Consider the following 17,500-nt stretch of genomic DNA (forward strand, 5'->3'; position numbering starts at 1 on the left):
TACAGCCACACCACCCTGAACAAGCCCAATCTCGTCTGATCTTGGAAGCTAAGCAGGGCTGGGCCTGGTTAGTACTTGGATGGGAGACCACCTGGAAATACCAGTTGCTGTAGGCTTTTTTTTTTTTCTCTTGTTCCGGCCACCTTCAATGCTGGTTTTGAGATGTATAAGAGATGTAGGTCAATAAGAAACCAATACCTACAGCCACACCACCCTGAACAAGCCTGATCTTGGAAGCTAAGCAGAGCCGGGCCTGGTTAGTACTTGGATGGGAGACCACCTGGGAATACCAGGTGCTGTAGGCCTTTTTTTCTTCTCTCTTGTTCCGGCTTCCTTCAATGCTGGTTTCTAGATGTATAAGAGATGTAGGTCAATACGAAAACAATACCTACAGCCACACCACCCTGAACAAGCTCTATCTCATCTGATCTTGGACGCTAAGAAGGGCCGGGACTGGTTAGTACTTGGATGGGAGACCACCTGGGAATACCAGGTGCTGTAGGCCTTTTTTTTTCTCTCTTGTTCCGGCTTCCTTCAATGCTGGTTTTGAGATTATAAGAGATGTAGGTCAATACTAAACAATACCTACAGATACACATCTCTGAACAAGCCCAATCTCGTTTGATCTTGAAGCTAAGCAGGGCCGGACCTGGTTAGTACTTTGATGGGAGACCACCTGGGAATACCAGGTGCTTTAGGCCTTTTTTTTTTCTCTCTTGTTCCGGCTTCCTTCAATGCTGGTTTTGAGATGTATAAGAGATGTAGGTCAATAGGAAACCAATACCTACAGCCACACCACCCCTGAACAAGCCAATCTCGTCTGATCTTGGAAGCTAAGCAGGGCCGGGCCTGGTTAGTACTTGGATGGGAGACCACCTGGGAATACCAGGTGCTGTAGGCCTTTTTTTTTTCTCTCTTGTTCCGGCTTCCTTCAATGCTGGTTTTTAGATGTATAAGAAATGTAGGTCAATAGGAAAACAATACCTACAGCCACACCACCCTGAACAAGCCCAATCTCGTCTGATCTTGGAAGCTAAGCAGAGCCAGGCCTGGTTAGTACTTGGATGTGAGACCACCTGGGAATACCAGGTGCTGTAGGCCCTTTTTTTTTCTCTCTTGTTCCGACTTTCTTCAATGCTGGTTTTGAGATCTATAAGAGATGTAGGTCAATAAGAAACCAATACCTACAGCCACACCACCCTGAACAAGCCCAATCTCGTCTGATCTTGGAAGCTAAGCAGGGCTGGGCCTGGTTAGTACTTGGATGGGAGACCACCTGGAAATACCGGGTGCAGTAGGCTTTTTTTTTTCTCTCTTGTTCCGGCCTCCTTCAATGCTGGTTTTGAGATGTATAAGAGATATAGGTCAATAGGAAACCAATACCTACAGCCACACCACCCTGAACAAGCCCAATCTCGTCTGATCTTGAAAGCTAAGCAGGTCCGGGCCTGGTTAGTACTTTTTTTTTTTCTCTCTTGTTCCGGCTTCCTTCAATGCTTGTTTTTAGATGTATAAGAGATGTAGGTCAATAGGAAAACAATACCTACAGCCACACCACCCTGAATAAGCCCAATATCGTCTGATCTTGGAAGCTAAGCAGGGCTTGGCCTGGTTAGTACTTGGATGGTAGACCACCTGGATGGAAATACCAGGTGCTGTAGGCTTTTTTTTTTCTCTCTTGTTCCGGCCTCCTTCAATGCTGGTTTTCAGATGTATAAGAGATGTAGGTCAATAGAAAACCAATACCTACAGCCACACCACCCTGAACAAGCCCAATCTCGTCTGATCTTGGAAGCTAAGCAGAGCCGGGCCTGGTTAGTACTTGGATGGGAGACCACCTGGGAATACCAGGTGCTGTAGGCCTTTTTTTCTTCTATCTTGTTCCGGCTTCCTTCAATGCTGGTTTCTAGATGTATAAGAGATGTAGGTCAATAAGAAAACAATGCCTACAGCCACACCACCCTGAACAAGCCCAATCTCGTCTGATCTTGGAAGCTAAGCAGGGACGGGCCTGGTTAGTACTTGGATGGGAGACCACCTGGGAATACCAGGTGCTGTAGGCCTTTTTTTTTTCTCTCTTGTTACGGCTTCCTTCAATGCTGGTTTTGAGATTATAAGAGATGTAGGTCAATAGAAAACCAAAACCTACAGCTACACATCTCTAAACAAGCCCAATCTCGTTTAATCTTGGAAGCTAAGCAGGGCCAGGCCTGGTTAGTACTTGGATGGGAGACCACCTGGGAATACTAGGTGCTGTAGGCTTTTTTTTTTTCTCTCTTGTTCCGGCTTCCTTCAATGCTTGTTTTTAGATGTATAAGAGATGTAGGTCAATAGGAAACCAATACCTACAGCCACACCACCCTGAACAAGCCTGATCTTGGAAGCTAAGCAGAGCCGGGCCTGGTTAGTACTTGGATGCGAGACCACCTGGGAATACCAGGTGCTGTAGGCCCTTTTTTTTTTCTCTCTTGTTCCGACTTCCTTCAATGCTGGTTTTGAGATGTATAAGAGATGTAGGTCAATAGGAAACCAATACCTACAGCCACACCACCCTGAACAAGCCCAATCTCGTCTGATCTTGGAAGCTAAGCAGGGCTGGGCCTGGTTAGTACTTGGATGGGAGACCACCTGGAAATACCAGGTGCTGTAGGCTTTTTTTTTTCTCTCTTGTTCCGACCTCCTTCAATGCTGGTTTTGAGATGTATAAGAGATGTAGGTCAATAGGAAACCAATACCTACAGCCACACCACCCTGAACAAGCCCAATCTCGTCTGATCTTGAAAGCTAAGCAGGTCCGGGCCTGGTTAGTACTTTTTTTTTTCTCTCTTGTTCTGGCTTCCTTCAATGCTGGTTTTAAAATGTATAAGTGATGTAGGTTATTAGAAAACCAATACCTACAGCCACACCACCCTGGACAAGCCCAATCTCGTCTGATCTTAGAAGCTAAGCAGGGCCGGGCCTGGTTAGTACTTGGATGGGAGACCACCTGGGAATACCAGGTGCTGTAGGCCTTTTTTTTTTTCTCTCTTGTTCCGGCTTCCTTCAATGCTTGTTTTTAGATGTATAAGAGATGTAGGTCAATAGGAAAACAATACCTACAGCCACACCACCCTGAACAAGCCCAATCTCGTCTGATCTTGGAAGCTAAGCAGGGCTGGGCCTGGTTAGTACTTGGATGGGAGACCACCTGGAAATACCAGTTGCTGTAGGCTTTTTTTTTTTTCTCTTGTTCCGGCCTCCTTCAATGCTGGTTTTGAGATGTATAAGAGATGTAGGTCAATAAGAAACCAATACCTACAGCCACACCACCCTGAACAAGCCTGATCTTGGAAGCTAAGCAGAGCCGGGCCTGGTTAGTACTTGGATGGGAGACCACCTGGGAATACCAGGTGCTGTAGGCCTTTTTTTCTTCTCTCTTGTTCCGGCTTCCTTCAATGCTGGTTTCTAGATGTATAAGAGATGTAGGTCAATAAGAAAACAATACCTACAGCCACACCACCCTGAACAAGCTCTATCTCATCTGATCTTGGACGCTAAGAAGGGCCGGGACTGGTTAGTACTTGGATGGGAGACCACCTGGGAATACCAGGTGCTGTAGGCCTTTTTTTTTCTCTCTTGTTCCGGCTTCCTTCAATGCTGGTTTTGAGATTATGAGAGATGTAGGTCAATACTAAACCAATACGTACAGATACACATCTCTGAACAAGCCCAATCTCGTTTGATCTTGGAAGCTAAGCAGGGCCGGACCTGGTTAGTACTTTGATGGGAGACCACCTGGGAATACCAGGTGCTTTAGGCCTTTTTTTTTTCTCTCTTGTTCCGGCTTCCTTCAATGCTGGTTTTGAGATGTATAAGAGATGTAGGTCAATAGGAAACCAATACCTACAGCCACACCACCCTGAACAAGCCCAATCTCGTCTGATCTTGGAAGCTAAGCAGGGCCGGGCCTGGTTAGTACTTGGATGGGAGACCACCTGGGAATACCAGGTGCTGTAGGCCTTTTTTTTTTCTCTCTTGTTCTGGCTTCCTTCAATGCTGGTTTTTAGATGTATAAGAGATGTAGGTCAATAGGAACACAATACCTACAGCCACACCACCCTGAACAAGCCCAATCTCGTCTGATCTTGGAAGCTAAGCAGAGCCAGGCCTGGTTAGTACTTGGATGTGAGACCACCTGGGAATACCAGGTGCTGTAGGCCCTTTTTTTTTCTCTCTTGTTCCGACTTTCTTCAATGCTGGTTTTGAGATCTATAAGAGATGTAGGTCAATAAGAAACCAATACCTACAGCCACACCACCCTGAACAAGCCCAATCTCGTCTGATCTTGGAAGCTAAGCAGGGCTGGGCCTGGTTAGTACTTGGATGGGAGACCACCTGGAAATACCAGGTGCAGTAGGCTTTTTTTTTTTTCTCTCTTGTTCCGGCCTCCTTCAATGCTGGTTTTGAGATGTATAAGAGATATAGGTCAATAGGAAACCAATACCTACAGCCACAACACCCTGAACAAGCCCAATCTCGTCTGATCTTGAAAGCTAAGCAGGTCCGGGCCTGGTTAGTACTTTTTTTTTTCTCTCTTGTTCTGGCTTCCTTCAATGCTGGTTTTAAAATGTATAAGTGATGTAGGTTATTAGAAAACCAATACCTACAGCCACACCACCCTGGACAAGCCCAATCTCGTCTGATCTTGGAAGCTAAGCAGGGCCGGGCCTGGTTAGTACTTGGATGGGAGACCACCTGGGAATACCAGGTGCTGTAGGCTTTTTTTTTTTCTCTCTTGTTCCGGCTTCCTTCAATGCTTGTTTTTAGATGTATAAGAGATGTAGGTCAACAGAAAAACAATACCTACAGCCACACCACCCTGAACAAGCCCAATCTCGTCTGATCTTGGAAGCTAAGCAGGGCTGGGCCTGGTTAGTACTTGGATGGGAGACCACCTGGAAATACCAGTTGCTGTAGGCTTTTTTTTTTTTCTCTTGTTCCGGCCTCCTTCAATGCTGGTTTTGAGATGTATAAGAGATGTAGCTCAATAAGAAACCAATACCTACAGCCGCACCACCCTGAACAAGCCTGATCTTGGAAGCTAAGCAGAGCCGGGCCTGGTTAGTACTTGGTTGGGAGACCACCTGGGAATACCAGGTGCTATAGGCCTTTTTTTCTTCTCTCTTGTTCCGGCTTCCTTCAATGCTGGTTTCTAGATGTATAAGAGATGTAGGTCAATAGGAAAACAATACCTACAGCCACACCACCCTGAACAAGCTCTATCTCATCTGATCTTGGACGCTAAGAAGGGCCGGGACTGGTTAGTACTTGGATGGGAGACCACCTGGGAATACCAGGTGCTGTAGGCCTTTTTTTTTCTCTCTTGTTCCGGCTTCCTTCAATGCTGGTTTTGAGATTATAAGAGATGTAGGTCAATACTAAACCAATCCCTACAGATACACATCTCTGAACATGCCCAATCTCGTCTGATCTTGGAAGCTAAGCAGGGCTGGGCCTGGTTAGTACTTGGATGAGAGACCACCTGGAAATACCAGGTGCTGTAGGCTTTTTTTTTTCTCTCTTGTTCCGACCTCCTTCAATGCTGGTTTTGAGATGTATAAGAGATGTAGGTCAATAGGAAACCAATACCTACAGCCACACCACCCTGAACAAGCCCAATCTCGTCTGATCTTGAAAGCTAAGCAGGTCCGGGCCTGGTTAGTACTTTTTTTTTTCTCTCTTGTTCTGGCTTCCTTCAATGCTGGTTTTAAAATGTATAAGTGATGTAGGTTATTAGAAAACCAATACCTACAGCCACACCACCCTGAACAAGCCCAATCTCGTCTGATCTTGGAAGCTAAGCAGGGCCGGGCCTGGTTAGTACTTGGATGTGAGACCACCTGGGAATACCAGGTGCTGTAGGCTTTTTTTTTTTCTCTCTTGTTCCGGCTTCCTTCAATGCTTGTTTTTAGATGTATAAGAGATGTAGGTCAATAGGAAAACAATACCAACAGCCACACCACCCTGAACAAGCCCAATCTCGTCTGATCTTGGAAGCTAAGCAGGGCTGGGCCTGGTTAGTACTTGGATGGGAGACCACCTGGAAATACCAGTTGCTGTAGGCTTTTTTTTTTTTCTCTTGTTCCGGCCTCCTTCAATGCTGGTTTTGAGATGTATAAGAGATGTAGGTCAATAAGAAACCAATACCTACAGCCACACCACCCTGAACAAGCCTGATCTTGGAAGCTAAGCAGAGCCGGGCCTGGTTAGTACTTGGATGGGAGACCACCTGGGAATACCAGGTGCTGTAGGCCTTTTTTTCTTCTCTCTTGTTCCGGCTTCCTTCAATGCTGGTTTCTAGATGTATAAGAGATGTAGGTCAATAGGAAAACAATACCTTCAGTCACACCACCCTGACCAAGCTCTATCTCATCTGATCTTGGACGCTAAGAAGGGCCGGGACTGGTTAGTACTTGGATGGGAGACCACCTGGGAATACCAGGTGCTGTAGGCCTTTTTTTTTCTCTCTTGTTCCGGCTTCCTTCAATGCTGGTTTTGAGATTATAAGAGATGTAGGTCAATACTAAACCAATACCTACAGATACACATCTCTGAACATGCCCAATCTCGTTTGATCTTGGAAGCTAAGCAGGGCCGGACCTGGTTAGTACTTTGATGGGAGACCACCTGGGAATACCAGGTGCTTTAGGCCTTTTTTTTTTCTCTCTTGTTCCGGCTTCCTTCAATGCTGGTTTTGAGATGTATAAGAGATGTAGGTCAATAGGAAACCAATACCTACAGCCACACCACCCTGAACAAGCCCAATCTCGTCTGATCTTGGAAGCTAAGCAGGGCCAGGCCTGGTTAGTACTTGGATGGGAGACCACCTGGGAATACCAGGTGCTGTAGGCCTTTTTTTTTTCTCTCTTGTTCCGGCTTCCTTCAATGCTGGTTTTTAGATGTATAAGAGATGTAGGTCAATAGGAAAACAATACCTACAGCCACACCACCCTGAACAAGCCTGATCTTGGAAGCTAAGCAGAGCCAGGCCTGGTTAGTACTTGGATGTGAGACCACCTGGGAATACCAGGTGCTGTAGGCCCTTTTTTTTTCTCTCTTGTTCCGACTTTCTTCAATGCTGGTTTTGAGATCTATAAGAGATGTAGGTCAATAAGAAACCAATACCTACAGCCACACCACCCTGAACAAGCCCAATCTCGTCTGATCTTGGAAGCTAAGCAGGGCCGGGCCTGGTTAGTACTTGGATAGGAGACCACCTGGAAATACCAGGTGCAGTAGGCTTTTTTTTTTCTCTCTTGTTCCGGCCTCCTTCAATGCTGGTTTTGAGATGTATAAGAGATATAGGTCAATAGGAAACCAATACCTACAGCCACACCACCCTGAACAAGCCCAATCTCATCTGATCTTGAAAGCTAAGCAGGACTGGGCCTGGTTAGTACTTGGATGGGAGACCACCTGGAAATACCAGATGCTGTAGGCTTTTTTTTTTCTCTCTTGTTCCGGCCTCCTTCAATGCTGGTTTTGAGATGTATAAGAGATGTAGGTCAATAGGAAACCAATACCTACAGCCACACCACCCTGAACAAGCCCAATCTCGTCTGATCTTGAAAACTAAGCAGGTCAGGGCCTGGTTAGTACTTTTTTTTTTCTCTCTTGTTCTGGCTTCCTTCAATGCTGGTTTTAAAATGTATAAGTGATGTAGGTCATTAGGAAACCAATACCTACAGCCACACCACCCTGGACAAGCCCAATCTCGTCTGATCTTGGAAGCTAAGCAGGGCTGCGCCTGGTTAGTACTTGGATGGGAGACCACCTGGGAATACCAGGTGCTGTAGGCCTTTTTTTTTTTCTCTCTTGTTCCGGCTTCCTTCAATGCTTGTTTTTAGATGTATAAGAGATGTAGGTCAAAAAGAAAACAATACCTACAGCCACACCACCCTGAACAAGCCCAATCTCGTCTGATCTTGGAAGCTAAGCAGGGCTGGGCCTGGTTAGTACTTGGATGGGAGACCACCTGGAAATACCAGGTGCTGTAGGCTTTTTTTTTTCTCTCTTGTTCCGGCCTCCTTCAATGCTAATTTTGAGATGTATAAGAGATGTAGGTCAATAGGAAACCAATACCTACAGCCACACCACCCTGAACAAGCCCAATCTCGTCTGATCTTGGAAGCTAAGCAGAGCCGGGCCTGGTTAGTACTTAGATGGGAGACCACCTGGGAATACCAGGTGCTGTAGGCCTTTTTTTCTTCTCTCTTGTTCTTGCTTCCTTCAATGCTGGTTTTTAGATGTATAAGAGATGTGGGTCAATAGGAAAACAATACCTACAGCCACACCACCCTGAACAAGCCCAATCTCGTCTGATCTTGAAAGCTAAGCAGGTCCGGGCCTGGTTAGTACTTTTTTTTTTCTCTCTTGTTCTGGCTTCCTTCAATGCTGGTTTTAAAATGTATAAGTGATGTAGGTTATTAGAAAACCAATACCTACAGCCACACCACCCTGGACAAGCCCAATCTCGTCTGATCTTGGAAGCTAAGCAGTGCCGGGCCTGGTTAGTACTTGGATGGGAGACCACCTGGGAATACCAGGTGCTGTAGGCTTTTTTTTTTTCTCTCTTGTTCCGGCTTCCTTCAATGCTTGTTTTTAGATGTATAAGAGATGTAGGTCAATGGAAAAACAATACCTACAGCCACACCACCCTGAACAAGCCCAATCTCGTCTGATCTTGGAAGCTAAGCAGGGCTGGGCCTGGTTAGTACTTGGATGGGAGACCACCTGGAAATACCAGTTGCTGTAGGCTTTTTTTTTTTTCTCTTGTTCCGGCCTCCTTCAATGCTGGTTTTGAGATGTATAAGAGATGTAGGTCAATAAGAAACCAATACCTACAGCCGCACCACCCTGAACAAGCCTGATCTTGGAAGCTAAGCAGAGCCAGGCCTGGTTAGTACTTGGATGGGAGACCACCTGGGAATACCAGGTGCTGTAGGCCTTTTTTTCTTCTCTCTTGTTCCGGCTTCCTTCAATGCTGGTTTCTAGATGTATAAGAGATGTAGGTCAATAGGAAAACAATACCTACAGCCACACCACCCTGAACAAGCTCTATCTCATCTGATCTTGGACGCTAAGAAGGGCCGGGACTGGTTAGTACTTGGATGGGAGACCACCTGGGAATACCAGGTGCTGTAGGCCTTTTTTTTTCTCTCTTGTTCCGGCTTCCTTCAATGCTGGTTTTGAGATTATAAGAGATGTAGGTCAATACTAAACCAATACCTACAGATACACATCTCTGAACATGCCCAATCTCGTTTGATCTTGGAAGCTAAGCAGGGCCGGACCTGGTTAGTACTTTGATGGGAGACCACCTGGGAATACCAGGTGCTTTAGGCCTTTTTTTTTTCTCTCTTGTTCCGGCTTCCTTCAATGCTGGTTTTGAGATGTATAAGAGATGTAGGTCAATAGGAAACCAATACCTACAGCCACACCACCCTGAACAAGCCCAATCTCGTCTGATCTTGGAAGCTAAGCAGGGCCGGGCCTGGTTAGTACTTGGATGGGAGACCACCTGGGAATACCAGGTGCTGTAGGCCTTTTTTTTTTCTCTCTTGTTCCGGCTTCCTTCAATGCTGGTTTTTAGATGTATAAGAGATGTAGGTCAATAGGAAAACAATACCTACAGCCACACCACCCTGAACAAGCCTGATCTTGGAAGCTAAGCAGAGCCAGGCCTGGTTAGTACTTGGATGTGAGACCACCTGGGAATACCAGGTGCTGTAGGCCCTTTTTTTTTCTCTCTTGTTCCGACTTTCTTCAATGCTGGTTTTGAGATCTATAAGAGATGTAGGTCAATAAGAAACCAATACCTACAGCCACACCACCCTGAACAAGCCCAATCTCGTCTGATCTTGGAAGCTAAGCAGGGCTGGGCCTGGTTAGTACTTGGATAGGAGACCACCTGGAAATACCAGGTGCAGTAGGCTTTTTTTTTTCTCTCTTGTTCCGGCCTCCTTCAATGCTGGTTTTGAGATGTATAAGAGATATAGGTCAATAGGAAACCAATACCTACAGCCACACCACCCTGAACAAGCCCAATCTCATCTGATCTTGAAAGCTAAGCAGGACTGGGCCTGGTTAGTACTTGGATGGGAGACCACCTGGAAATGCCAGATGCTGTAGGCTTTTTTTTTTCTCTCTTGTTCCGGCCTCCTTCAATGCTGGTTTTGAGATGTATAAGAGATGTAGGTCAATAGGAAACCAATACCTACAGCCGCACCACCCTGAACAAGCCCAATCTCGTCTGATCTTGAAAACTAAGCAGGTCAGGGCCTGGTTAGTACTTTTTTTTTTCTCTCTTGTTCTGGCTTCCTTCAATGCTGGTTTTAAAATGTATAAGTGATGTAGGTCATTAGGAAACCAATACCTACAGCCACACCACCCTGGACAAGCCCAATCTCGTCTGATCTTGGAAGCTAAGCAGGGCTGCGCCTGGTTAGTACTTGGATGGGAGACCACCTGGGAATACCAGGTGCTGTAGGCCTTTTTTTTTTTCTCTCTTGTTCCGGCTTCCTTCAATGCTTGTTTTTAGATGTATAAGAGATGTAGGTCAAAAAGAAAACAATACCTACAGCCACACCACCCTGAACAAGCCCAATCTCGTCTGATCTTGGAAGCTAAGCAGGGCTGGGCCTGGTTAGTACTTGGATGGGAGACCACCTGGAAATACCAGGTGCTGTAGGCTTTTTTTTTTCTCTCTTGTTCCGGCCTCCTTCAATGCTAATTTTGAGATGTACAAGAGATGTAGGTCAATAGGAAACCAATACCTACAGCCACACCACCCTGAACAAGCCCAATCTCGTCTGATCTTGGAAGCTAAGCAGAGCCGGGCCTGGTTAGTACTTAGATGGGAGACCACCTGGGAATACCAGGTGCTGTAGGCCTTTTTTTCTTCTCTCTTGTTCTTGCTTCCTTCAATGCTGGTTTTTAGATGTATAAGAGATGTAGGTCAATAGGAAAACAATACCTACAGCCGCACCACCCTGAACAAGCCCAATCTCGTCTGATCTTGGAAGCTAAGCAGGGACGGGCCTGGTTAGTACTTGGATGGGAGACCACCTGGGAATACCAGGTGCTGTAGGCCTTTTTTTTTTCTCTCTTGTTCCGGCTTCCTTCAATGCTGGTTTTTAGATGTATAAGAGATGTAGGTCAATAGGAAACCAATACCTACAGCCACACCACCCTGAACAAGCCCAATCTCGTCTGATCTTGGAAGCTAAGCAGAGCCGGGCCTGGTTAGTACTTGGATGGGAGACCACCTGGAAATACCAGGTGCTGTAGGCATTTTTTTTCTCTCTTGTTCCGGCCTCCTTCAATGCTGGTTTTGAGATGTATAAGAGATGTAGGTCAATAAGAAACCAATACCTACAGCCACACCACCCTGAACAAGTCCAATCTCGTCTGATCTTGGAAGCTAAGCAGAGCCGGGCCTGGTTAGTACTTGAATGGGAGACCACCTGAGAATACCAGGTGCTGTAGGCCTTTTCTTCTTCTCTCTTGTTCTGGCTTCCTTCAATGCTGGTTTTTAGATGTATAAGAGATGTAGGTCAATAGGAAAACAATACCTACAGCCGCACCACCCTGAACAAGCCCAATCTCGTCTGATCTTGGAAGCTAAGCAGGGACGGGCCTGGTTAGTACTTGGATGGGAGACCACCTGGGAATACCAGGTGCTGTAGGCCTGTTTTTTTTCTCTCTTGTTCCGGCTTCCTTTAATGCTGGTTTTTAGATGTATAAGAGATGTAGGTCAATAGGAAACCAATACCTACAGCCACACCACCCTGAACAAGCCCAATCTCGTCTGATCTTGAAAACTAAGCAGGTCAGGGCCTGGTTAGTACTTTTTTTTTTCTCTCTTGTTCTGGCTTCCTTCAATGCTGGTTTTAAAATGTATAAGTGATGTAGGTCATTAGGAAACCAATACCTACAGCCACACCACCCTGGACAAGCCCAATCTCGTCTGATCTTGGAAGCTAAGCAGGGCTGGGCCTGGTTAGTACTTGGATGGGAGACCACCTGGGAATACCAGGTGCTGTAGGCCTTTTTTTTTTTCTCTCTTGTTCCGGCTTCCTTCAATGCTTGTTTTTAGATGTATAAGAGATGTAGGTCAAAAAGAAAACAATACCTACAGCCACACCACCCTGAACAAGCCCAATCTTGTCTGATCTTGGAAGCTAAGCAGGGCTGGGCCTGGTTAGTACTTGGATGGGAGACCACCTGGAAATACCAGGTGCTGTAGGCTTTTTTTTTTCTCTCTTGTTCCGGCCTCCTTCAATGCTGGTTTTGAGATGTATAAGAGATGTAGGTCAATAGGAAACCAATACCTACAGCCACACCACCCTGAACAAGCCCAATTTCGTCTGATCTTGGAAGCTAAGCAGAGCCGGGCCTGGTTAGTACTTAGATGGGAGACCACCTGGGAATACCAGGTGCTGTAGGCCTTTTTTTCTTCTCTCTTGTTCTTGCTTCCTTCAATGCTGGTTTTTAGATGTATAAGAGATGTAGGTCAATAAGAAAACAATACCTACAGCCGCACCACCCTGAACAAGCCCAATCTCGTCTGATCTTGGAAGCTAAGCAGGGACGGGCCTGGTTAGTACTTGGATGGGAGACCACCTGGGAATACCAGGTGCTGTAGGCCTTTTTTTTTTCTCTCTTGTTCCGGCTTCCTTCAATGCTGGTTTTTAGATGTATAAGAGATGTAGGTCAATAGGAAACCAATACCTACAGCCACACCACCCTGAACAAGCCCAATCTCGTCTGATCTTGGAAGCTAAGCAGAGCCGGGCCTGGTTAGTATTTGGATGGGAGACCACCTGGAAATACCAGGTGCTGTAGACATTTTTTTTCTCTCTTGTTCCGGCCTCCATCAATGCTGGTTTTGAGATGTATAAGAGATGTAGGTCAATAAGAAACCAATACCTACAGCCACACCACCCTGAACAAGTCCAATCTCGTCTGATCTTGGAAGCTAAGCAGAGCCGGGCCTGGTTAGTACTTGGATGGGAGACCACCTGGGAATACCAGGTGCTGTAGGCCTTTTCTTCTTCTCTCTTGTTCGGGCTTCCTTCAATGCTGGTTTTTAGATGTATAAGAGATGTAGGTCAATAGGAAAACAATACCTACAGCCGCACCACCCTGAACAAGCCCAATCTCGTCTGATCTTGGAAGCTAAGCAGAGCCGGGGCTGGTTAGTACTTGGATGCGAGACCACCTGGGAATACCAGGTGCTGTAGGCCCTTTTTTTTTTCTCTCTTGTTCCGACTTCCTTCAATGCTGGTTTTGAGATGTATAAGAGATGTAGGTCAATAGGAAACCAATACCTACAGCCACACCACCCTGAACAAGCCCAATCTTGTCTGATCTTGGAAGCTAAGCAGGGCTGGGCCTGGTTAGTACTTGGATGGGAGACCTCCTGGAAATACCAGGGGCTGTAGGCTTTTTTTTTTCTCTCTTGTTCCGGCCTCCTTCAATGCTGGTTTTTAGATGTATAAGAGATGTAGGTCAATAGGAAACCAATGCCTACAGCCACACCACCCTGGACAAGCCCAATCTCGTCTGATCTTGGAAGCTAAGCAGAGCCGGGCCTGGTTAGTACTTGGATGGGAGACCACCTGGAAATACCAGGTGCTGTAGGCATTTTTTTTCTCTCTTGTTCCGGCCTCCTTCAATGCTGGTTTTGAGATGTATAAGAGATGTAGGTCAATAAGAATCCAATACCTACAGCCACACCACCCTGAACAAGTCCAATCTCGTCTGATCTTGGAAGCTAAGCAGAGCCGGGCCTGGTTAGTACTTGGATGGGAGACACCTGGGAATACCAGGTGCTGTAGGTCTTTTCTTCTTCTCTCTTGTTCGGGCTTCCTTCAATGCTGGTTTTTAGATGTATAAGAGATGTAGGTCAATAGGAAAACAATACCTACAGCCGCACCACCCTGAACAAGCCCAATCTCGTCTGATCTTGGAAGCTAAGCAGGGACGGGCCTGGTTAGTACTTGGATGGGAGACCACCTGGGAATACCAGGTGCTGTAGGCCTTTTTTTTTTCTCTCTTGTTCCGGCTTCCTTCAATGCTGGTTTTTAGATGTATAAGAGATGTAGGTCAATAGGAAACCAATACCTACAGCCACACCACCCTGAACAAGCCCAATCTCGTCTGATCTTGGAAGCTAAGCAGAGCCGGGGCTGGTTAGTACTTGGATGCAAGACCACCTGGGAATACCAGGTGCTGTAGGCCCTTTTTTTTCTCTCTTGTTCCGGCCTCCTTCAATGCTGGTTTTGAGATGTATAAGAGATGTAGGTCAATAGGAAACCAATACCTACAGCCACACCACCCTGAACGAGCCCAATCTCGTCTGATCTTGAAAACTAAGCAGGTCAGGGCCTGGTTAGTACTTTTTTTTTTCTCTCTTGTTCTGGCTTCCTTCAATGCTGGTTTTAAAATGTATAAGTGATGTAGGTCATTAGGAAACCAATACCTACAGCCACACCACCCTGGACAAGCCCAATCTCGTCTGATCTTGGAAGCTAAGCAGGGCCAGGCCTGGTTAGTACTTGGATGGGAGACCACCTGGGAATACCAGGTGCTGTAGGCCTTTTTTTTTTTCTCTCTTGTTCCGGCTTCCTTCAATGCTTGTTTTTAGATGTATAAGAGATGTAGGTCAAAAAGAAAACAATACCTACAGCCACACCACCCTGAACAAGCCCAATCTTGTCTGATCTTGGAAGCTAAGCAGGGCTGGGCCTGGTTAGTACTTGGATGGGAGACCACCTGGAAATACCAGGTGCTGTAGGCTTTTTTTTTTCTCTCTTGTTCCGGCCTCCTTCAATGCTGGTTTTGAGATGTATAAGAAATGTAGGTCAATAGGAAACCAATACCTACAGCCACACCACCCTGAACAAGCCCAATTTCGTCTGATCTTGGAAGCTAAGCAGAGCCGGGCCTGGTTAGTACTTAGATGGGAGACCACCTGGGAATACCAGGTGCTGTAGGCCTTTTTTTCTTCTCTCTTGTTCTTGCTTCCTTCAATGCTGGTTTTTAGATGTATAAGAGATGTAGGTCAATAAGAAAACAATACCTACAGCCGCACCACCCTGAACAAGCCCAATCTCGTCTGATCTTGGAAGCTAAGCAGGGACGGGCCTGGTTAGTACTTGGATGGGAGACCACCTGGGAATACCAGGTGCTGTAGGCCTTTTTTTTTTCTCTCTTGTTACGGCTTCCTTTAATGCTGGTTTTTAGATGTATAAGAGATGTAGGTCAATTGGAAACCAATACCTACAGCCACACCACCCTGAACAAGCCCAATCTCGTCTGATCTTGGAAGCTAAGCAGAGCCGGGCCTGGTTAGTATTTGGATGGGAGACCACCTGGAAATACCAGGTGCTGTAGACATTTTTTTTCTCTCTTGTTCCGGCCTCCATCAATGCTGGTTTTGAGATGTATAAGAGATGTAGGTCAATAAGAAACCAATACCTACAGCCACACCACCCTGAACAAGTCCAATCTCGTCTGATCTTGGAAGCTAAGCAGAGCCGGGCCTGGTTAGTACTTGGATGGGAGACCACCTGGGAATACCAGGTGCTGTAGGCCTTTTCTTCTTCTCTCTTGTTCGGGCTTCCTTCAATGCTGGTTTTTAGATGTATAAGAGATGTAGGTCAATAGGAAAACAATACCTACAGCCGCACCACCCTGGACAAGCCCAATCTCGTCTGATCTTGGAAGCTAAGCAGAGGCGGGGCTGGTTAGTACTTGGATGCGAGACCACCTGGGAATACCAGGTGCTGTAGGCCCTTTTTTTTTTCTCTCTTGTTCCGACTTCCTTCAATGCTGGTTTTGAGATGTATAAGAGATGTAGGTCAATAGGAAACCAATACCTACAGCCACACCACCCTGAACAAGCCCAATCTTGTCTGATCTTGGAAGCTAAGCAGGGCTGGGCCTGGTTAGTACTTGGATGGGAGACCTCCTGGGAATACCAGGGGCTGTAGGCTTTTTTTTTTCTCTCTTGTTCCGGCCTCCTTCAATGCTGGTTTTTAGATGTATAAGAGATGTAGGTCAATAGGAAACCAATGCCTACAGCCACACCACCCTGGACAAGCCCAATCTCGTCTGATCTTGGAAACTAAGCAGAGCCGGGCCTGGTTAGTACTTGGATGGGAGACCACCTGGAAATACCAGGTGCTGTAGGCATTTTTTTTCTCTCTTGTTCCGGCCTCCTTCAATGCTGGTTTTGAGATGTATAAGAGATGTAGGTCAATAAGAATCCAATACCTACAGCCACACCACCCTGAACAAGTCCAATCTCGTCTGATCTTGGAAGCTAAGCAGAGCCGGGCCTGGTTAGTACTTGGATGGGAGACACCTGGGAATACCAGGTGCTGTAGGCCTTTTCTTCTTCTCTCTTGTTCGGGCTTCCTTCAATGCTGGTTTTTAGATGTATAAGAGATGTAGGTCAATAGGAAAACAATACCTACAGCCGCACCACCCTGAACAAGCCCAATCTCGTCTGATCTTGGAAGCTAAGCAGGGACGGGCCTGGTTAGTACTTGGATGGGAGACCACCTGGGAATACCAGGTGCTGTAGGCCTTTTTTTTTTCTCTCTTGTTCCGGCTTCCTTCAATGCTGGTTTTTAGATGTATAAGAGATGTAGGTCAATAGGAAACCAATACCTACAGCCACACCACCCTGAACAAGCCCAATCTCGTCTGATCTTGGAAGCTAAGCAGAGCCGGGGCTGGTTAGTACTTGGATGCAAGACCACCTGGGAATACCAGGTGCTGTAGGCCCTTTTTTTTCTCTCTTGTTCCGGCCTCCTTCAATGCTGGTTTTGAGATGTATAAGAGATGTAGGTCAATAGGAAACCAATACCTACAGCCACACCACCCTGAACAAGCCCAATCTTGTCTGATCTTGAAAGCTAAGCAGGTTCGGGCCTGGTTAGTACTTTTTTTTTTCTCTCTTGTTCTGGCTTCCTTCAATGCTGGTTTTAAAATGTATAAGTGATGTAGGTCATTAAGAAACCAATACCTACAGCCACACCACCCTGGACAAGCCCAATCTCGTCTGATCTTGGAAGCTAAGCAGGGCCGGGCCTGGTTAGTACTTGGCTCAGAGACCACCTGGGAATACCAGGTGCTGTAGGCCTTTTTTTTTTTCTCTCTTGTTCCGGCTTCCTTCAATGCTTGTTTTTAGATGTATAAGAGATGTAGGTCAATAAGAAAACAATACCTACAGCCACAGCACCCTGAACAATCCCAATCTCGTTTGATCTTGGAAGCTAAGCAGGGCTGGGCCTGGTTAGTACTTTAATGGGAGACCACCTGGAAATACCAGGTGCTGTAGGCTTTTTTTTTTCTCTCTTGTTCCGGCCTCCTTCAATGCTGGTTTTGAGATGTATAAGAGATGTAGGTCAATAAGAAAACAATACCTACTGCCACACCACCCTGAACA

The 17,500-nt window shown here is 46.3% G+C and overlaps 30 non-coding genes and 46 pseudogenes across 30 annotated transcripts in view; all 76 read left to right on the forward strand.

Moving 5' to 3' along the window:
• Nucleotides 1–116, forward strand: part of LOC142113595 (5S ribosomal RNA) — a 119-nt pseudogene extending 3 nt beyond the window's left edge.
• Nucleotides 117–196: 80 nt separating this feature from the next.
• LOC142113129 (5S ribosomal RNA) lies at nt 197–305 on the forward strand (annotated as a pseudogene).
• Nucleotides 306–386: 81 nt separating this feature from the next.
• On the forward strand, nt 387–505 carry LOC142112970 (5S ribosomal RNA; annotated as a pseudogene).
• Nucleotides 506–782: 277 nt separating this feature from the next.
• Nucleotides 783–901, forward strand: LOC142113566 (5S ribosomal RNA; annotated as a pseudogene).
• Nucleotides 902–982: 81 nt separating this feature from the next.
• Nucleotides 983–1,101, forward strand: LOC142112828 (5S ribosomal RNA; annotated as a pseudogene).
• An 81-nt stretch (nt 1,102–1,182) lies between these two features.
• Nucleotides 1,183–1,301, forward strand: LOC142113554 (5S ribosomal RNA; annotated as a pseudogene).
• Nucleotides 1,302–1,541: 240 nt separating this feature from the next.
• Nucleotides 1,542–1,664, forward strand: LOC142113217 (5S ribosomal RNA; annotated as a pseudogene).
• Nucleotides 1,665–1,744: 80 nt separating this feature from the next.
• Nucleotides 1,745–1,863, forward strand: LOC142113320 (5S ribosomal RNA). The gene has a single exon (XR_012681434.1). It is a non-coding gene; the product is annotated as a 5S ribosomal RNA (ribosomal RNA).
• An 81-nt stretch (nt 1,864–1,944) lies between these two features.
• LOC142113580 (5S ribosomal RNA) lies at nt 1,945–2,063 on the forward strand. Its single transcript, XR_012681606.1, has one exon. It is a non-coding gene; the product is annotated as a 5S ribosomal RNA (ribosomal RNA).
• Nucleotides 2,064–2,143: 80 nt separating this feature from the next.
• On the forward strand, nt 2,144–2,262 carry LOC142113141 (5S ribosomal RNA; annotated as a pseudogene).
• Nucleotides 2,263–2,343: 81 nt separating this feature from the next.
• LOC142113245 (5S ribosomal RNA) lies at nt 2,344–2,452 on the forward strand (annotated as a pseudogene).
• Nucleotides 2,453–2,534: 82 nt separating this feature from the next.
• Nucleotides 2,535–2,653, forward strand: LOC142113284 (5S ribosomal RNA). Its single transcript, XR_012681398.1, has one exon. It is a non-coding gene; the product is annotated as a 5S ribosomal RNA (ribosomal RNA).
• Nucleotides 2,654–2,892: 239 nt separating this feature from the next.
• LOC142113351 (5S ribosomal RNA) lies at nt 2,893–3,011 on the forward strand. Its single transcript, XR_012681465.1, has one exon. It is a non-coding gene; the product is annotated as a 5S ribosomal RNA (ribosomal RNA).
• Nucleotides 3,012–3,093: 82 nt separating this feature from the next.
• On the forward strand, nt 3,094–3,212 carry LOC142113596 (5S ribosomal RNA; annotated as a pseudogene).
• An 80-nt stretch (nt 3,213–3,292) lies between these two features.
• LOC142113130 (5S ribosomal RNA) lies at nt 3,293–3,401 on the forward strand (annotated as a pseudogene).
• Nucleotides 3,402–3,482: 81 nt separating this feature from the next.
• LOC142112971 (5S ribosomal RNA) lies at nt 3,483–3,601 on the forward strand (annotated as a pseudogene).
• Nucleotides 3,602–3,680: 79 nt separating this feature from the next.
• Nucleotides 3,681–3,799, forward strand: LOC142113234 (5S ribosomal RNA; annotated as a pseudogene).
• An 81-nt stretch (nt 3,800–3,880) lies between these two features.
• On the forward strand, nt 3,881–3,999 carry LOC142113525 (5S ribosomal RNA). The gene has a single exon (XR_012681596.1). It is a non-coding gene; the product is annotated as a 5S ribosomal RNA (ribosomal RNA).
• An 81-nt stretch (nt 4,000–4,080) lies between these two features.
• On the forward strand, nt 4,081–4,199 carry LOC142112829 (5S ribosomal RNA; annotated as a pseudogene).
• An 81-nt stretch (nt 4,200–4,280) lies between these two features.
• On the forward strand, nt 4,281–4,399 carry LOC142113494 (5S ribosomal RNA; annotated as a pseudogene).
• A 241-nt stretch (nt 4,400–4,640) lies between these two features.
• Nucleotides 4,641–4,759, forward strand: LOC142113659 (5S ribosomal RNA). The gene has a single exon (XR_012681621.1). It is a non-coding gene; the product is annotated as a 5S ribosomal RNA (ribosomal RNA).
• An 81-nt stretch (nt 4,760–4,840) lies between these two features.
• LOC142113598 (5S ribosomal RNA) lies at nt 4,841–4,959 on the forward strand (annotated as a pseudogene).
• Nucleotides 4,960–5,229: 270 nt separating this feature from the next.
• LOC142112972 (5S ribosomal RNA) lies at nt 5,230–5,348 on the forward strand (annotated as a pseudogene).
• A 79-nt stretch (nt 5,349–5,427) lies between these two features.
• Nucleotides 5,428–5,546, forward strand: LOC142113108 (5S ribosomal RNA; annotated as a pseudogene).
• A 239-nt stretch (nt 5,547–5,785) lies between these two features.
• Nucleotides 5,786–5,904, forward strand: LOC142113437 (5S ribosomal RNA). Its single transcript, XR_012681549.1, has one exon. It is a non-coding gene; the product is annotated as a 5S ribosomal RNA (ribosomal RNA).
• An 81-nt stretch (nt 5,905–5,985) lies between these two features.
• LOC142113697 (5S ribosomal RNA) lies at nt 5,986–6,104 on the forward strand (annotated as a pseudogene).
• Nucleotides 6,105–6,184: 80 nt separating this feature from the next.
• On the forward strand, nt 6,185–6,293 carry LOC142113131 (5S ribosomal RNA; annotated as a pseudogene).
• An 81-nt stretch (nt 6,294–6,374) lies between these two features.
• On the forward strand, nt 6,375–6,493 carry LOC142113148 (5S ribosomal RNA; annotated as a pseudogene).
• A 79-nt stretch (nt 6,494–6,572) lies between these two features.
• Nucleotides 6,573–6,691, forward strand: LOC142113105 (5S ribosomal RNA; annotated as a pseudogene).
• An 81-nt stretch (nt 6,692–6,772) lies between these two features.
• On the forward strand, nt 6,773–6,891 carry LOC142113347 (5S ribosomal RNA). Its single transcript, XR_012681460.1, has one exon. It is a non-coding gene; the product is annotated as a 5S ribosomal RNA (ribosomal RNA).
• A 271-nt stretch (nt 6,892–7,162) lies between these two features.
• On the forward strand, nt 7,163–7,281 carry LOC142113722 (5S ribosomal RNA; annotated as a pseudogene).
• An 80-nt stretch (nt 7,282–7,361) lies between these two features.
• LOC142112837 (5S ribosomal RNA) lies at nt 7,362–7,480 on the forward strand (annotated as a pseudogene).
• Nucleotides 7,481–7,719: 239 nt separating this feature from the next.
• LOC142113392 (5S ribosomal RNA) lies at nt 7,720–7,838 on the forward strand. Its single transcript, XR_012681505.1, has one exon. It is a non-coding gene; the product is annotated as a 5S ribosomal RNA (ribosomal RNA).
• Nucleotides 7,839–7,920: 82 nt separating this feature from the next.
• On the forward strand, nt 7,921–8,039 carry LOC142113285 (5S ribosomal RNA). The gene has a single exon (XR_012681399.1). It is a non-coding gene; the product is annotated as a 5S ribosomal RNA (ribosomal RNA).
• An 80-nt stretch (nt 8,040–8,119) lies between these two features.
• Nucleotides 8,120–8,238, forward strand: LOC142113379 (5S ribosomal RNA). The gene has a single exon (XR_012681492.1). It is a non-coding gene; the product is annotated as a 5S ribosomal RNA (ribosomal RNA).
• Nucleotides 8,239–8,478: 240 nt separating this feature from the next.
• LOC142113375 (5S ribosomal RNA) lies at nt 8,479–8,597 on the forward strand. The gene has a single exon (XR_012681489.1). It is a non-coding gene; the product is annotated as a 5S ribosomal RNA (ribosomal RNA).
• An 81-nt stretch (nt 8,598–8,678) lies between these two features.
• LOC142113600 (5S ribosomal RNA) lies at nt 8,679–8,797 on the forward strand (annotated as a pseudogene).
• A 270-nt stretch (nt 8,798–9,067) lies between these two features.
• LOC142112973 (5S ribosomal RNA) lies at nt 9,068–9,186 on the forward strand (annotated as a pseudogene).
• Nucleotides 9,187–9,265: 79 nt separating this feature from the next.
• LOC142113106 (5S ribosomal RNA) lies at nt 9,266–9,384 on the forward strand (annotated as a pseudogene).
• Nucleotides 9,385–9,465: 81 nt separating this feature from the next.
• On the forward strand, nt 9,466–9,584 carry LOC142113537 (5S ribosomal RNA). Its single transcript, XR_012681599.1, has one exon. It is a non-coding gene; the product is annotated as a 5S ribosomal RNA (ribosomal RNA).
• A 271-nt stretch (nt 9,585–9,855) lies between these two features.
• On the forward strand, nt 9,856–9,974 carry LOC142113689 (5S ribosomal RNA; annotated as a pseudogene).
• Nucleotides 9,975–10,054: 80 nt separating this feature from the next.
• LOC142112892 (5S ribosomal RNA) lies at nt 10,055–10,173 on the forward strand (annotated as a pseudogene).
• Nucleotides 10,174–10,412: 239 nt separating this feature from the next.
• LOC142113393 (5S ribosomal RNA) lies at nt 10,413–10,531 on the forward strand. The gene has a single exon (XR_012681507.1). It is a non-coding gene; the product is annotated as a 5S ribosomal RNA (ribosomal RNA).
• Nucleotides 10,532–10,613: 82 nt separating this feature from the next.
• On the forward strand, nt 10,614–10,732 carry LOC142113286 (5S ribosomal RNA). Its single transcript, XR_012681400.1, has one exon. It is a non-coding gene; the product is annotated as a 5S ribosomal RNA (ribosomal RNA).
• An 80-nt stretch (nt 10,733–10,812) lies between these two features.
• On the forward strand, nt 10,813–10,931 carry LOC142113380 (5S ribosomal RNA). Its single transcript, XR_012681493.1, has one exon. It is a non-coding gene; the product is annotated as a 5S ribosomal RNA (ribosomal RNA).
• An 81-nt stretch (nt 10,932–11,012) lies between these two features.
• LOC142113298 (5S ribosomal RNA) lies at nt 11,013–11,131 on the forward strand. The gene has a single exon (XR_012681412.1). It is a non-coding gene; the product is annotated as a 5S ribosomal RNA (ribosomal RNA).
• Nucleotides 11,132–11,212: 81 nt separating this feature from the next.
• LOC142113577 (5S ribosomal RNA) lies at nt 11,213–11,331 on the forward strand (annotated as a pseudogene).
• A 79-nt stretch (nt 11,332–11,410) lies between these two features.
• Nucleotides 11,411–11,529, forward strand: LOC142113625 (5S ribosomal RNA; annotated as a pseudogene).
• An 81-nt stretch (nt 11,530–11,610) lies between these two features.
• On the forward strand, nt 11,611–11,729 carry LOC142113300 (5S ribosomal RNA). Its single transcript, XR_012681413.1, has one exon. It is a non-coding gene; the product is annotated as a 5S ribosomal RNA (ribosomal RNA).
• Nucleotides 11,730–11,969: 240 nt separating this feature from the next.
• Nucleotides 11,970–12,088, forward strand: LOC142113246 (5S ribosomal RNA). The gene has a single exon (XR_012681368.1). It is a non-coding gene; the product is annotated as a 5S ribosomal RNA (ribosomal RNA).
• An 82-nt stretch (nt 12,089–12,170) lies between these two features.
• On the forward strand, nt 12,171–12,289 carry LOC142113483 (5S ribosomal RNA; annotated as a pseudogene).
• An 80-nt stretch (nt 12,290–12,369) lies between these two features.
• On the forward strand, nt 12,370–12,488 carry LOC142113504 (5S ribosomal RNA; annotated as a pseudogene).
• Nucleotides 12,489–12,569: 81 nt separating this feature from the next.
• Nucleotides 12,570–12,688, forward strand: LOC142113301 (5S ribosomal RNA). Its single transcript, XR_012681414.1, has one exon. It is a non-coding gene; the product is annotated as a 5S ribosomal RNA (ribosomal RNA).
• Nucleotides 12,689–12,769: 81 nt separating this feature from the next.
• On the forward strand, nt 12,770–12,888 carry LOC142113649 (5S ribosomal RNA; annotated as a pseudogene).
• Nucleotides 12,889–12,967: 79 nt separating this feature from the next.
• Nucleotides 12,968–13,086, forward strand: LOC142113468 (5S ribosomal RNA). Its single transcript, XR_012681580.1, has one exon. It is a non-coding gene; the product is annotated as a 5S ribosomal RNA (ribosomal RNA).
• An 81-nt stretch (nt 13,087–13,167) lies between these two features.
• Nucleotides 13,168–13,286, forward strand: LOC142113036 (5S ribosomal RNA; annotated as a pseudogene).
• Nucleotides 13,287–13,368: 82 nt separating this feature from the next.
• LOC142113651 (5S ribosomal RNA) lies at nt 13,369–13,487 on the forward strand (annotated as a pseudogene).
• Nucleotides 13,488–13,567: 80 nt separating this feature from the next.
• Nucleotides 13,568–13,686, forward strand: LOC142113425 (5S ribosomal RNA). The gene has a single exon (XR_012681538.1). It is a non-coding gene; the product is annotated as a 5S ribosomal RNA (ribosomal RNA).
• Nucleotides 13,687–13,765: 79 nt separating this feature from the next.
• On the forward strand, nt 13,766–13,883 carry LOC142112817 (5S ribosomal RNA; annotated as a pseudogene).
• An 81-nt stretch (nt 13,884–13,964) lies between these two features.
• On the forward strand, nt 13,965–14,083 carry LOC142113302 (5S ribosomal RNA). Its single transcript, XR_012681415.1, has one exon. It is a non-coding gene; the product is annotated as a 5S ribosomal RNA (ribosomal RNA).
• Nucleotides 14,084–14,164: 81 nt separating this feature from the next.
• On the forward strand, nt 14,165–14,283 carry LOC142113037 (5S ribosomal RNA; annotated as a pseudogene).
• Nucleotides 14,284–14,522: 239 nt separating this feature from the next.
• Nucleotides 14,523–14,641, forward strand: LOC142113349 (5S ribosomal RNA). Its single transcript, XR_012681463.1, has one exon. It is a non-coding gene; the product is annotated as a 5S ribosomal RNA (ribosomal RNA).
• An 82-nt stretch (nt 14,642–14,723) lies between these two features.
• On the forward strand, nt 14,724–14,842 carry LOC142113484 (5S ribosomal RNA; annotated as a pseudogene).
• Nucleotides 14,843–14,922: 80 nt separating this feature from the next.
• Nucleotides 14,923–15,041, forward strand: LOC142113505 (5S ribosomal RNA; annotated as a pseudogene).
• Nucleotides 15,042–15,122: 81 nt separating this feature from the next.
• Nucleotides 15,123–15,241, forward strand: LOC142113303 (5S ribosomal RNA). The gene has a single exon (XR_012681416.1). It is a non-coding gene; the product is annotated as a 5S ribosomal RNA (ribosomal RNA).
• An 81-nt stretch (nt 15,242–15,322) lies between these two features.
• Nucleotides 15,323–15,441, forward strand: LOC142113650 (5S ribosomal RNA; annotated as a pseudogene).
• A 79-nt stretch (nt 15,442–15,520) lies between these two features.
• On the forward strand, nt 15,521–15,639 carry LOC142113469 (5S ribosomal RNA). The gene has a single exon (XR_012681581.1). It is a non-coding gene; the product is annotated as a 5S ribosomal RNA (ribosomal RNA).
• An 81-nt stretch (nt 15,640–15,720) lies between these two features.
• LOC142113086 (5S ribosomal RNA) lies at nt 15,721–15,839 on the forward strand (annotated as a pseudogene).
• Nucleotides 15,840–15,921: 82 nt separating this feature from the next.
• On the forward strand, nt 15,922–16,040 carry LOC142113424 (5S ribosomal RNA). The gene has a single exon (XR_012681537.1). It is a non-coding gene; the product is annotated as a 5S ribosomal RNA (ribosomal RNA).
• Nucleotides 16,041–16,120: 80 nt separating this feature from the next.
• LOC142113466 (5S ribosomal RNA) lies at nt 16,121–16,239 on the forward strand. The gene has a single exon (XR_012681578.1). It is a non-coding gene; the product is annotated as a 5S ribosomal RNA (ribosomal RNA).
• A 79-nt stretch (nt 16,240–16,318) lies between these two features.
• LOC142112894 (5S ribosomal RNA) lies at nt 16,319–16,436 on the forward strand (annotated as a pseudogene).
• An 81-nt stretch (nt 16,437–16,517) lies between these two features.
• On the forward strand, nt 16,518–16,636 carry LOC142113305 (5S ribosomal RNA). The gene has a single exon (XR_012681419.1). It is a non-coding gene; the product is annotated as a 5S ribosomal RNA (ribosomal RNA).
• An 81-nt stretch (nt 16,637–16,717) lies between these two features.
• LOC142113038 (5S ribosomal RNA) lies at nt 16,718–16,836 on the forward strand (annotated as a pseudogene).
• Nucleotides 16,837–17,075: 239 nt separating this feature from the next.
• On the forward strand, nt 17,076–17,194 carry LOC142113763 (5S ribosomal RNA; annotated as a pseudogene).
• Nucleotides 17,195–17,276: 82 nt separating this feature from the next.
• LOC142113713 (5S ribosomal RNA) lies at nt 17,277–17,395 on the forward strand (annotated as a pseudogene).
• Nucleotides 17,396–17,475: 80 nt separating this feature from the next.
• Nucleotides 17,476–17,500, forward strand: part of LOC142113356 (5S ribosomal RNA) — a 119-nt gene continuing 94 nt past the window's right edge. Inside the window, exon 1 of the ribosomal RNA XR_012681469.1 lies at nt 17,476–17,500. This exon is cut by the window's right edge and continues 94 nt beyond it. This is a non-coding gene — a ribosomal RNA (5S ribosomal RNA).

The sequence above is a fragment of the Mixophyes fleayi genome, unplaced genomic scaffold (assembly GCF_038048845.1).
Source record: "Mixophyes fleayi isolate aMixFle1 unplaced genomic scaffold, aMixFle1.hap1 Scaffold_114, whole genome shotgun sequence".
Lineage (NCBI taxonomy): Eukaryota > Metazoa > Chordata > Amphibia > Anura > Limnodynastidae > Mixophyes > Mixophyes fleayi.